The 14560-nt window shown below is 43.7% G+C and overlaps 1 protein-coding gene across 10 annotated transcripts in view; it reads left to right on the top strand.

The window, feature by feature from the left end:
• The first annotated feature begins 442 nt into the window (after nt 1-442).
• Nucleotides 443-14560, top strand: part of klc1a (kinesin light chain 1a) — a 131624-nt gene continuing 117506 nt past the window's right edge. For 9 of the 10 annotated variants that reach the window (XR_015080210.1, XR_015080211.1, XM_086003062.1 and 6 more), the window contains exon 1: nt 444-875. The gene's annotated coding sequence lies outside the window, so the exon portion shown is untranslated. Of the gene's footprint in view, nt 876-14560 lie in introns of all 10 variants that reach the window. The other variant, XM_086003063.1, reaches the window with a different exon arrangement.

Consider the following 14560-nt stretch of genomic DNA (forward strand, 5'->3'; position numbering starts at 1 on the left):
ATCTTGCAATAGCAACTGCAGCAGCCGGTGTCATTGCATGTGGGCGTGGGTTCAGCAAACACAGAAATATGCTGACTGGGAACCATGCTTTGCCGGGAAAGGGAACCAGGGTGCGTTCCACTCTGTGATCTCGCAATGTTCTCTGCCTGTTTTTTGGGGGTGGGGTGCGCGCGCACGGTCAGCGCAGTAGGTGGGGTGCGCGCGCACGGTCAGCGCAGTAGGTGGGGTGCGCGCGCACGGTCAGCGCAGTAGGTGGGGTGCGCGCGCACGGTCAGCGCAGTAGGTGGGGTGCGCGCGCACGGTCAGCGCAGTAGGTGGGGTGCGCGCGCACGGTCAGCGCAGTAGGTGGGGTGCGCGCGCACGGTCAGCGCAGTAGGTGGGGTGCGCGCGCACGGTCAGCGCAGTAGGTGGGGTGCGCGCGCATGGTCAGCGCAGGAGGTGGCGCGATTGCTGTTGGACGGGGGAACTGTGGGTCGGGAGGCGGCGCTGCCGCCATCTTTTGCTGTGAAGCCGCTGGGGCGAGCGCGGGCAGCGCTGAGAAAAATCTGGAACATTCTGCGTTATACCGTTACATTTGACATGAAAATAATTAGCGACGGCCTATTATAATAATAACTAAAACCCCGGGCTCGGAGTGACGTGACTTCTTGATATCCTTTCATTCTGTGCGAGCTACTGATTTTTAACCGGTTCGGTGGGGAGGGGCGGGGGGCGCTCCAGCCCGTCCCGGCAATTGGAGAAATTGTTGGGGGGAAAAAAGGCGTCGCTCCCCGGTGGAAGCAAGCCCGGGTCCTCCCCATCTCTCCGGCCTGACAGGAAACGCTGCCGACTGCACATACTCCCACTGAGGTCGGACCGTGATTTTCAAGCAAACGGTAACTGTTTTTTGCAGTTTGTCGGAGGGTGGGTGTGGGATGCGGAGTTCTGTCAGCGGTGGCTCTACTGCGACCGACGCGCTGTCGATCTGATTTCTTGTGGTGATAACTAATCTCTGCGATATGCAGGATCTGTGTAAAGCGTACGCCGAGTGTTTGCAGTCTATTGTATGCCGTTCAGTGATTTAATGACCAACAGGCACAGCTGCAGTTTTACTTTCAGACTAGAGCAGTTTTACTTTCAGACTAGGGCAGTGTTTCTCCAACCGCCTCTGGATGTTTTCATTATTTGACAGATCAGTGAGAATTATATTAATGATTTTTTTTTCTTCCCGAGTTAATTGACGTTGGTAGTTCTTTGTGTTTTTAAATGGCAGGGTAGAGCTTGTCACTTCATATTTTGCGGCCCGGCCGGGAGGGTCGGTGGTGGTGTAACCGTGACTCATTTCCTGATAAAATGAGAACATTTCAGTGTTTTTATACCGACCAGTGAGTGTCTTTACATCGTATGGCATGTTCAACAAATCTCCTACAGAGCTCCTCGAAGCTATGGTTTGAAATGATAATTTTGATCAGTTCTTGGTCGATCTGATCCAGTTGTGGTGGGGTATACAGTATTGGAAAACTTGACACAGCAGTTTCAAATTTGTCTGGCGGATATTTGTTTAAGAGCAACGAATCTTTATCTGCCACCAACATACAGTATGTTGTCAGTATGTGCAGATCAGAAAAACGTTAACCATAAGCGTTTTTAGTAAATAATTGAGGTACGAGAGTACAAATGAAACATTAATTCTTCATTTTAAATCTTCAAATCTGAGTAATAACTTGTACAGAATATTGATAATTAATTTAGACACGGAAACATTAGGTTGTTATTAATTAAGCCTGCGGTTATACTGCCAGCTTTGCCTCGATCCAAAGTGGGGTCTCTACACATTTCAAAAATCAACGGCAGTGCTGCTAAGGTTAACCGCTGTCCCTCACTGGTGCACTTATTCAACTTTTTTTAAATAAACATTTACTATTAACTAAGGATTGAATTGAAATCATTGTTTGACAACATGCATAAACCCCAACTTAATAACATCTCTGCTGTTCCAGTATATTTTTGACACTAAATAAATATCTTGGGGTCTCTGTCTTGAATTGGCAAAGTGGGGCAGAATTAATGTTAGTTTTTTGCTGTTTACTCATGCACGTTGGTGTCTCAAGTCCACCTCATCACTACTAAAACCACATTGGAACTTTATGAAGGCTGATTGGAATGGCTACATTGGAACAGTAGAAAAAGTTGTTCAACAAATTCCTTGAATTAAGCGGACTGTGACAGGTTCGTCAACCTCATTAAAGTGGCTGCATTGAAGAACATCCCTCGTGGGTACAGGAAAGCCTACAGTCTCTGTTAATCAGTTGACAATGAGGTGATTCTAGAGGAATAAAGGACAACAGGTAACTCTGCTGTTGCAACCACACTCTTGGAATCACAATTCTTCTAGACGAGAGTGATGGGCAATAGCATTGCAGACCCCTAGATTTCACCCACTTGAGTAGGGAAGCCTGGAGACTACTTGGTGGTACTAACTGATCCCAAAGTAGAGCCCCACATGTCATAGCTGATGCCATTGCCCTTGCCTCCCAAATATTCCTGAATTGCAAGATCCATGCAGATTGCTGTACAAAAAAAGGAAGTATTTTTTTTTAAAAGAGCTGCTTTGTTCCCTTTCTGACTGCCCACGAATATTGTATTTATCAAGGCCATTCACCAGAGAAGAAGTGGACAAGGCTCTGGCAAATAACAAATCTAGCAAAACTGCAGGTTCAGATGGTGACTTTCCAGAATTTCTGAAGAACCTAGGTCAACATGCTCGCAATTGGCTGGTGTTAGATTTGCTTGGTTTGCTACTGTCACTGGGAGGTCGATTTAACGACGAGTTCGGTGTCCTTTGAGACGACATTAGTTGTGATCTAAGATAATGTAACAGGGTGGGCCGCGAGAAGGCTGTCATCGGTATGCTTTTATCGACGCCCAACACCTTGGCTGCCTGTGCTTGCAAACATCGCACCACCACACCTACAATATGCAGTCTCCAGAGAATACAACCGCTACACCAGCAAAGGCATGCCGATTCAGGCCAACTTGAACAACCTACCACCACCCCATCTCAAATCTAGAAGACCATTTTGGACCGTCGCCGAAGCCCTTCAGCAATCTCCCATCAGTCTTGATGACTTATGGCAAAATGCTTGGAAGAACTGTGACATACGGAATGGATTCCTTATAGAGGACCCCACAGTACAAACCTTCTTCGCAAAGAGTGGACAATCATCAACCGCCTCAGAACCCGTCATGGTAGATGCTGCCAGCTTCTCTATAGATGGAAGATTAAAGCATCCCCATCATGCAACTCTGGAGCTCCTAATTAAACCCTGGAGCACATCATTGAGCACTGCCCTCGGAGGAAATTTGCAGGCAGCCTACAAGATATCCACAATGTTACACCGGAAGCTTTGGCCTAGATATCTGACTTAGATATTGACATTTGATTTGCTTTGCTACTACCATACGAAAGAAGGCGATGACTGGCTGGTGTGCTTCTTTACCAACGTACATACCACTGCCCAAGTTACAACAACATGCAGAGGTCATCGCCATCCTGAAACCGGAGAAAGCAGGTGATGATCCAAAACGCTACCAGCTGCTTTCATTGCTGTGCGTTACATACAAGGTTCTGTAAAGGATATTACTACAAAGGCTCATGCCTCTTGAGGATTACATCCCCAAGGAACAATGTAGGTTTAGACCTGGATGGAACACCTGACCAGATAATTGCACTTACAACCCACGTTGAAGCTGGTTATCAGCTTGGGCTCAAAATAACAGTAGCTTTTTGGACTTGTCTCCCACATATGGTATGGGTGGGCAATCTATTGCTGAAAACGTATAGAATAGTACACTAAAAGCTATGCTTCTTAACCACAAGTTCACCATACTTGACATGGAGCAGATTAGCAGACTTTGACGACTGACATCATAATTTTTTAATATTTAAATCGGTAATATCCCGCCGACCAATCCAAGTAATTTGGATATGCAGATGACCTTGTGATAGCCATCCAAACATGAACTTTTGTCCCGATAGAACGCACACTTACAGAAGACTTGACAATCCTTGAGGGCGATTATAAACTGGCAGCTTTCTCCGAATTCAGAAAACATTGTCTCTATGTTTCATTTGAGCAACCGGCATGCAAAGAAGCGCCTGAGTGCTCTCTTTTGTGCTACTGAATTTAGGCACAAGGATCCCAAATTACCTTGGCGTGGTTCTGGATCGTAGTCTCGCATACCGTTAACTGCAGCCAAGATAAAGACTAGGATCAACTTAATCCACAAATTAACTGGGACCAGCTGGAGGGCAGATGCTCACTCCCTGCAGGCAGACAGCCACCTTTCCCATGTTTACTCAGTAGCTGAATATTGCACACCAGCATAGGCAGAAAGTGTACATACAAATCTTGAGGTGCAACTGAACGCCATCACAGGAGTACTGAAACCAACACCTACATTCTGCCTCCCTGTCTTTGCACATATCTTCTCACCACCTCGCAAGAGAAGCAGCAATAATCAGAGAATACAACTGGGCTCTAGCAAACTCTGCCAATTAACGAAGATCTCCAGATGCTCCCAAGATGCCGCCTTCAGGAACCCCTTCTGGTTAACAGCTGAAACACTCAAAACTTTGGAGTTCTTGCTTAAAGACAATGGCAAAGAATGTGGGAAACCAGCAGGGTCTAGAATTAGGACCTGGTCATGGACCTTGCAGATCAACCATCCGGCTTCACCATACCATGTAAAATATGTGACATTACAAACCATATCAGAACTTCATATGGGCTCTGTAACCACCTGCTACATAAATGGAAGATGAAGGGATAGCTTTATGTGCGACTGTGGAGAACCTTTCCAAACCATGGAGCATTGTGAATGATTGCTCGCCAAGATCCTTCCCTGATAGAAACATTCCGTATCACCAGAGGTCATACAGTGGATGACTAACATGGATGTTGACATTTTATGTTCCTCTTCAAGCTGCCATACAAAACAATAAGATATTCAATTGTATTGAGCCCTGATGAAGTAAGATTTCCATTGCCTTCTATTAGGAGAGGAGGACCCCACAGATCATCACTGATGGGCATGAATGAGTTATAAGTGCATGGAATTTAAACATTTTTTGGACTAGTGCAATTTAGTGGATAATGAGGAATTAGAACCTGAAATTGGTATGAAATTAAACTTGATGTAAATTACATAGGATATACGGCACAGAAACAGACCATTCGGCCCAACCAGTCCATGCCGGCGTTTATGCTCCAATCGAGCCTTCTCCCATCTTTCCTCATCTAAATCTATCAGCATAACCTTATATTCCCTTCTCCCTCATATGCTTGTCTAGCCTCCCCTTAAATGCATCTATACTTTGTGCTTCAACCACTCCGTGGTAGCGAGTTCCACATTCTCACCACTCTCTGGGTAAAGAAGAAATGGAGGCTTTTAAAAAGCAATGAGAGGAATCCTTGTTTTCTGTTTTACTTAAAGTTTTCAGAAAGGAAATTTAAGAGCGTACTTTCATATGCTTCATGTCTCCACTCCCAACAGTCTCCTTAAACCACTCTTGTCTCCACTCCCAACAGTCTCCTTAAACCACTCTTCCCTTGCCCCCCACCCTCCCCTCTAATCAGGAGCTCACTGAAATTCTTTGACACCAAGAAATAGAGGCCATTCATTCTGCTGCTTCCCTCCCCCTTGCCCTAGCACTGGACCTCCTGTCTTTCTGCAGTTTCTCTTCCCTTGTGCCCTCTCTAAGCTCATATTATCCAAGACACCCACCTCCTGCTCCCATGACCTGATTTCTACTAAACTGCTGACCACCCAACTTCCCTTCCTGTAAATGGTTCCCTCTTTTGAAACCGTTGTCTTCACAACCTCCTCAGAAATACCACCCTCCATGCTTTTGACGTTGAAAACGACCACTCCATCTCTAACCCCTCTTTCCTCTCTCAAATCCTTGAATGTGTTGCGTCCAGAATCTGTGCCCATCACTCCTGCAGCTCACTGTTTTAATCTCAAATCAGGTTTCCGCATCTCCCACAGCATTAAAATGGCCCTAATCAGAGTAACAAATTACATCCTCTGTGACTGTGATGCACTATTTCTCCGCGTCCTTCTCGACCTCTCTGTAGCCTTCGACACAAGTCGACCATACTATCCGCCTCTTCTCCATTGTTCAGCTCCATGGAATTGCCCTCATTTGATTCAAATATTGCCTATCCAATTGTAGCCGGAGTATCTCTCCCTGCCCTGCATCATTACCTCTGGAGTTCCGTTCTCTTCCTCATCTACATGCTGCCCCTTGGTGACATCATCCAAAGGTGTGGAGTTAGCTTCCACGTGTACATTACTATCCCCTGCTATTCAAGAAAGGAGGGAGAGAGAAAACTGGGAACTATAGGCCACTTAGTCTGACGATCATTAGAAGGGAAAATGCTAGAATCTGTTATTAGGGACGTGGTAACAGGGCACTTATAAATCTGCCCAATCATATTATGCTTTTCTAAGAGGGAAATTGTGTTTGACAAATCTGTTAAGAGTTTTTTGAGGTTGTAACTAGGCGGTTAGATAAGGAGGAACCAGTAGATGTGTATTTGGATTTTCAAAAAGCATTCAATAAGGTGCCACACGAGGTTATTACACACAAGTAGAGCTCATGGGATTGGGAGTAATATATTAGCATGGTTTGAGGATTGGTTAATGGACCGAAAACAGAATAGGAATAAATGAGTCATTTTTGGGTTGGCAGGCTGTAACTAGTGGGCTACTGCAATGATCAGTGCTTGGGCCTCAGCTATTTACAATCTCTATATTAATGACTTAGATGAGGGGACCAAGTGTAATGTATCCAAGTTTGCTGACGATTCAAAGTTAGGTGGGAAAGTAAGCTGTCAGGAGGATGCAAAGGGATATAGACGGGTTAAGTGAGTGGGCAAGAACATGGCAAATGGAATATAATATGGAGAAGTGTGAAGTTATCCACTTTGGTAGGAAAAATAGAAAAGCAGAATATTTTTTAAATGGTGAGTGATTGGGAAATGTTGGTGTTCAGAGGGACCTGGGTGTCCTTGTACACGAATCACTGAAAGTTAACATGCAGGTACAGCAAGCAATTAGGAAAGCAAATGGTATGTTGGCCTTTATTACAAGGGGATTGGAGTATAAGAGTAAAGACGTTTTACTGCAATTATATAGGGCCCTGGTGAGCCCACATCTGGAGTACTGTGTACAGTTTTGGTCTCCTTACCTAAGGAAGGATATACTTGCCTTAGAGGGAGTGCACTGAAGGTTCACTCGAATGATCCCTGGGATGAGGTGATTGCCCTATGAGGAGAGATTGAGTAGAATAAGGCTATAATCCCAAGAGTTTAGAAGAATGAGAAGTGATCTCATTGAAACATATAAAATTCTTACAGGGCTTGACAGGGTAGTTGCTGGGAGGATGTTTCCCCTGGCTGGGGAGTCTAGAACTAGGGGTCACTGTCTCAGCATAAGGGGTTGGCCATTTAGGACTGAGATGAGGAGAGATTTCTTCACTCAAAGGGTTGTGAATCTTTGGAATTCTCTACCCCAGAGGGCTGTGAATGCTCAGTCGTTGAGTATATTCAAGACCAAGATCGATAGATTTTTGGATACTAAGTGATTCAAAGGATATGGGGATAGTAATGGAAGGTGGAGTTGAGGTAGAAGATCAGCCATAATCTTATTAAATGGCGGAGCAGGCTCAAATGGCCTACTCCTGCTCCTATTTCTTATGTTCTTACATTGATGATACCTAGCACACACACCCCCACCACCTCTTTTTGGACTGCTCCAGCCTTGGATGTTGTGCAATTTCAACCAGTTTAGTATTGGGATGGTCGAAGTCGGCTTCTTTGGACATCATCACGAATTTTGCATCCTTGCGACCGATTCCATCTCCCTCCCTGGCTGTTGTCTCAGTTTGAACCAGACAGTTCACACCTCTTGTGTCTTATTTGACCCCAAGCTGAGCTTACAAACCCATATCCTCTCCATTACAAAGACTGCCTACTTCCACCTCCATGACATTGCCTGCCTCTGTCCATGCATTAGCCCATCTGCTGCTCTTGTCCACGCCTTTGTCACCTCCTGGCTGGCCTCCATAAACTTCAGCTCATTCAAAACACATTGGCTCTCAACAATGCCCCTGCCCCATTCAAATGTAAAATGACCCTCCTCGTGTTAAAATCCATCCATGGACACACCCCTCCGTCCCTCTAATCTTGTCCAGTTCTGTAAACCTGCCCCCACCTCCCCCCTCCATTGCTCTATAACTAGCCTGTTGTGCATTTGCACCCCATCTTCCCACCATTTGCATCTGTGCCTTTAGCCGCCTAGACCCTATGCTCTGGAATTTTCTCTCTATATCCCTCCACTTCCCTTTCTTCCTTTTAAGAATGTCCTAAGACCCACTTTTTTGTTCGTGTTTAATAATCTTCCTAATATCTCCTTCTTTGGCTCGGTGTCCATTTTGTGATTACATGTCTTAGAATTTTTTTTCGAAAGCACTTCAATGTTAAAAGCACTATATAAATGCAAGTTGTTGTATATAGACAATATAATAGTAAAATACAATTTGCTGCATTTTTGGATGTGTACAGATGTTAATACAGCTGTCAGTGTTGGGATATATAAAGGTCAACACGACATTAATACTATGTACAGAATTAGTACAGGATCCTGTGGAGGTAAAAGTGGACTGAGAACACTCAAGTGATTGAGTCTCTAGTTGAATTTTGGAACCTGACCGAATGAATATTGGGAGCAAGTTAAAATTTTACGTTTCTCTGGTGTAGTATGTAAAATTCTTTTGTATGGTTATACAGAACAAGAAAAATCCAGGTTTGATCCCTTGTCTCTAGTGAGTTAACTGATATGCAATTCAGCTCAGTGCCCTCGGGTTAGCAAGGGGTGAAAAATCAGCAGTTTGCATCTCGGAGCCTTGTTCAAAGGATGTCTGTGCTGGGCGAGGACACTGTTCCTATTGGATGTGATGACTCACCCTGTTTGAAAAGTCCACGGACACCATTCAGAGTTATGCATGAAGAATGGGCACTTCGCACAAATACTGGAGCGTTGCTGTTGCTGTCTGTAACAGTATGTCAGCATGAGTGGTTTCTTTCAAGCAACAGAACTCAAAAGTAAAAATTAATGGGATGAACAAAAAAAGCTGTGATTTGCTGCAAATCCAGTGCAAACATTTCCGCTTCATTCAAATTCTTAAGATCTCAAAACCCAGTATAATTTATATGAGCAGTCTTGGTAAGCTGCAGATGAAATTTTGATTAATGATAACCAAGCAGGAGTTTGTAAATGCCATTTTAATTTTGAGTGTACTTAACATTAGGTATAGCATATTGGCTGCTCTGTTTGCCTACAAAATAACAGTGACGACACTTCGGAAGTAATTCCATGACTATGAGCGCTTTAGGACATCCTGAAAATGTAAAAGTTGCTACAGTATATAAATACAAGTTCATTCTTTCTTGGTATGTAGTTTAACCTGAATACTGTTTTGGAGGCGTATTAAAGTAGAATAATATAGTCAAGAAATCACAAGCCTAAATTACCCCAGAAAATTGGTAATCAACTGTAAATGGCTATCCGTGTGCAAAAATGGCTTGGAATATTGAGTTTACTCTCTCTTTGAGTATGCAATATCCTGCTATGGAGTGGAGAGCAGTGCTAATTAACTGCACTCATAGCACTCAATAAAAATCCATATTCTTAGTTTCTTTAAGTATTTATATTTTATCCCCTTTCAAAAAAAAATTCTGTCTAATTGTGAGGAGACGCGTGGCCTCTGCTCAGTATCTCTCAAGGTAACATGGCTGAGGTTAGAGCTCAGAGGCACTGACTTTATTTCAGAGAAAGGAGCCAGCATTCACCATTTTCAAATTTAAAAAGTACATTTTTGTTTTACTTCTCACTTCATTTCTGTAAAAATGTGGCTGCTGGCATGGAATGAAGTAACTGGCCGAAGGAGTGTCCTTTGGTAATTAAGAATAATGTATTTAATACTAAATGTGCAATATTACAGAAGAATCTTTACTTTCTGGTATGAGCCATCAAATTAGAGAGATACTGATTTCAGAAAATGGAGAATAAATTACTGTGCGTATACATATTTATGTCCACTAAGTACATATGCAAGTTATAGTTTTGACCAGCCATGACCGCACTAAACACAAATTTAAATTGCAATTTTTACCGGTGACAACAGCATTTAGTGCATATGTAAACTACAATTTTTGGCAAATCTTGGCGTATTCCATTTGGCCTTACCCTTTAAAAGAACAAAATTGTTTGCTAAACAGCCCTGCAGTGTGTTCAAAATGTTTGTTTCCAACAATTACTGTGGTAAACCACTTTTATCGTTCACTATCGTTACACTATGGTTATCACTGTTTATATCGTTACACTGTGGTTATCACTGTTTACACTGTTGTATCACTACACAAGGTCACCTCTTGTCACGCTGTTATACCTGGGCTGACCACAGCTGACTCCGCCCATGGCTCCGCCTGCTTGCCCAGGTATAAAGGTGGTCGACTGGCTGGTATTCCTCCTTGTTGGACCCGATCACCCACGAGGGTGGGCTCTGTTATTTAGCCAATAAAAACCTATAGTTACTATCTTAACTCGTCGCTTTTCATTGGATGAATTGATAGGTATATCAATTACAAATTCAGATTGTGTAGGTATATCTAAACAAGGGAGTTGCGCAAGATGCAGAATTTAACCCTGTGTACATTTTTCACTTTTTAAAATTTGTTTCTGGGTAGTGGGCGTCACTGGCAAGGCCAGCATTTATTGACCATCCCTAATTGCCCTTGCGAAGGTGGCAGTGAGCCGCTGCTGCAGCCTGTATGGTGAAGGTATTCTCGCAGTGCTGTTAGGGAGGGAGTTCCAGGATTTTGACCCAGCGACGATGAAGGAATGGCGATATATTTCCAAGTCAGGATAATTTGTAACTTGGAGGGGAACTTGTAGGTGATGGTGTTCCCACACGCCTGCTGTCCTTGTCCTTCGAGGTGGAGAGGTCACGGGTTTGGGAGGTGCTGCCGAAGAATCCTTGGCGAGTTGCTGCAGTGCATCTTGTCGATGGTACACACTGCAGTCATGGTGTGCCGGTGGTGGAGGGAGTGAATGTTTAAGGTGGTGGATGGGGTGCTGATCAAACGGGCTGCTTTGTCCTGGATGGTGTCGAGCTTCTTGAGTGTTGTTGGAGCTGCACTTATCCAGGTAAGTGGAGAGTATTCCATCACACTCCTGACTTTGTGCCTTGTAGATGGTGGAAAAGCTTTGGGGAGTCAAGAGGTGAGACGCTCGCTGCAGAATACCTAGCCTCTAACCTGCTCTTGTAGCCACAGTATGTATGTGGCTAGTCCAGTTAAGTTTCTGGTCAATGGTGACCCCCTAGGATGTTGACGGTGGGGAATTTGGCGATGGTAATGCCGTTGATTGTCAAGAGGCAGTGGTTAGACACTCTCTTTTTGGAGCTTGTCATTGCCTGGCACTTGTGTGGCGTGAATGTTACTTGCCACTTATCAGCACAAGCCTGAATGTCGTCCAGGTCTTGCTGCATGTGGGCATAGACTGCTTCATCTGGGGAGTTGCGAATGGAACTGAACACTGCAATCATCAGCGAATATCCCCACTTCTGACCCTATGATGGAGGGAAGGTCATTGATGAAGCAGCTGAAGATGGCTGGGGCTAGGATACTGCCCTGAGGAACTCCTGAAGTGATGTCCTGGGGCTGAGATGATTGACCCCCTACAACCACAACCACCTTCCTTTGTGCTAGGTATGACTCCAGCCAGTGGAGAGTTTTCCCCCGATTCCCATTGACTTCAATTTTACTTGGGCTCCTTGATGCCACACTCTGTCAAATGCTGCCTTGATGTCAAGGGCAGTCACTCTCACCTTACCCCTGGAATTCAGCTCTTGTGCCCATGTTTGAACCAAGGCTGTAATGCAGTCTGGAGCATACAGTTTGTTAGATTATTTTTTAAAGTACTCAGTGCAAATTGTAGTAATTGACTGCAGCTGCCTAGGCCCAAAGCTCTGGAATTCCCTCCCTAAACCCCTCTCCTCCTTTTAAGATGCTCCTTAAAACCTACCTCCATCTGTCCTATCTCCTTATGTGGCTCTGTTTTAAATTTTGTTTGATATCACTCCTGTGAAGCGCTTTGGGACATTTTACTATGTTAAAGGCACTATATAAATGTAAGTTGTTGTCGATGATGTTTGTTGTTTAAAGTCCCTAATAACATTACTGTTGATCAAAACCGATGCCATGGGGTATGCAGTCCTGGAGTAGTATGTCTGTCTACAGCAAAGATTTTCCAAATGAGTTATGATGTGATTCAGCCATTGCCTGTTGCTAGATTGTAAAATCATTCTGCCTTAGTTGCAATGGACTCTGAAAGGAAACATTACAAGGAATTGGAGCATCTTTTAGTCCATTGTGAGGGTGGTTGTCCTTGGAGCAGTAAGCAAAATTTAACACAAATATAGTTGGCCCAGAAATTCAGGTCGGGGGCTTCCCGCGGGTGCAAGCCCCTGACCTACACTTACCTAGCGCGCCGGCAATTGAGCTCTGGGCCTGCGTAGAATTCCTCTCCGGGGCCTGGCCCAGAGGCCGGTGCGCTGTGCTGGCGTGTCCCAGGGGCGTAGTTAGTGCGATGCGTCCCCTGGGATCACGTGAGCCATGGGCAGCCAATCGGAGGAGGGAAAAGCCCATTCATAAGATTGACAGAAAGACCTGTCAAAACGTATGAATGCTGAGGGCCCAAAACAGTAGTTAACCTTCAAATACATTTTTTAAAAACATCACACTTTTTAAATAAACTATAAATTACATTAAATAACTATTTTAAACAATTTAAATTTTTGAAAAAAATAATTTTATAAAAAAGCGGGGCTAAAAATAAACTTACCTTGCTTTAAAGTATTTAAAAATAATAAACCTGTGGAAAAAATGTTTTAATTTTAATTAATTGACCACTTACCTTTTAAAATGCAGTCCTTACGCCTGGTTTTTACATTTCTAAAATCTAAAGACTTACCCTCACGGAAAAACCTGTATTTAAAAAAAAACACGTAAGTTCAAAGCGCACGCGCAGACTCCCGCGTGCACGCGTTCGACCTCTGAACCCCTTCGTTCAGAGGATCGGAAGTGCCGGTTTCCCGCGCATGCGTAGTGCATGCAAGAAACCGGCACTTCCATCGGGTCCACGCGTGAGTACCCTGTGCGTACTCGCGCGTTGGGACCCGAATTTCTGGGCCATAGTTTTTTGTGCAGTTTATGTTTTCTTGTTATGTACTGTGTGTGAGGTAGGGCCGTAACAATGAAGTGCTTAAACTTTGAGGCCAACATCAATTCTTACAGATTTTGAAACTGAAAATAAAATTCATGTTCCTGTTCTGTCCTACTTTTGCTTCCTCCAATCTTATTTTTCAAGCTTCATTGTTATGTACTAGTGACGTTTCTAAGTGCATCATTATACTACATAAGTCAATTTGAGACGAGTGCCTGCTGAAAGCAATGAAGAGCTGGCAGAACTAAGTTATGGTGGTGGTCCTCAGGTTGTTCTCTGGCCAAGGAAAATGGAACTCTGTGCATTGAACAATGGATCTCTGCTACATTTGAAAATTTTCAAAATAAAGTTTAAAGACTTCCCACCTAGTCCGACCGTGAGCCTGAGGACGTTGTAAACTTTTTTTTTTACATGAGTACTGCAACTGGTGTGAAGTCAAAGCAGTATGAGATTACCTCTTGCCTCAGTATGCATCAGGTGACTTCATGGCCAAAATACTATGTACTGTAATGGAAATGTGAAGCTAGAACCAATTTGCACTGGTCTATAAATGAGAAAGTTCTGTTGATTTTATTCCCGGACATTTAGTCCATTGCATTGACCTTAATCTCCTGTCATTCCAGTTCCACATTTAGCATTCTTTATGTAAAATAAAAATCTGTAGTTTTGAAGTACAAAATATTCTGAACAGTATTTTTGTCTTCCATAATTCTGTTTCAGAAAATAAAATTGACTATATTTCAGTGAATTATTCAAAGCAATCTGGTGTCCCTTCTTTCTGCACTTGGTTCTGTCCCTAATCAGTGTTCATAAAGTGCTATAATAGTACACTGTCCTTGAAATGCCTTATAAGAACATAAGAAATAGGAGCAGGAGTAGGCCAATCGGCCCCTCGAGCCTGCTCCGCCATTCAATAAGATCATGGCTGATCTGATCCTAACCCCCAATCCGCTATCACAGAACCATCTCCTGAATCTAACAGAATTAGACACACGAAATAGGAGCAGGATCAGGCTACATGGCCCCTGGGCCCGCTCCGCTACCCACAGGGCCATGACCTTTGAGACTAGTGCCTGCTGACTAATCATTGCCAATTAGTTTATCCTCTTCTACAAAATCAACGGGAGATTTTTTTAAATGATTGAATCCTTTTAATTAAACAAAAATGCATAACCAGCCAAATTGGAGACATTTTGCAAATTAAAGTAGTTAATAGTCCTCTAAGAAC

This window comes from Somniosus microcephalus, chromosome 12 (genome assembly GCF_052327205.1).
Source record: "Somniosus microcephalus isolate GS21.2 chromosome 12, FLI_Smic_1.0, whole genome shotgun sequence".
NCBI lineage: Eukaryota > Metazoa > Chordata > Chondrichthyes > Squaliformes > Somniosidae > Somniosus > Somniosus microcephalus.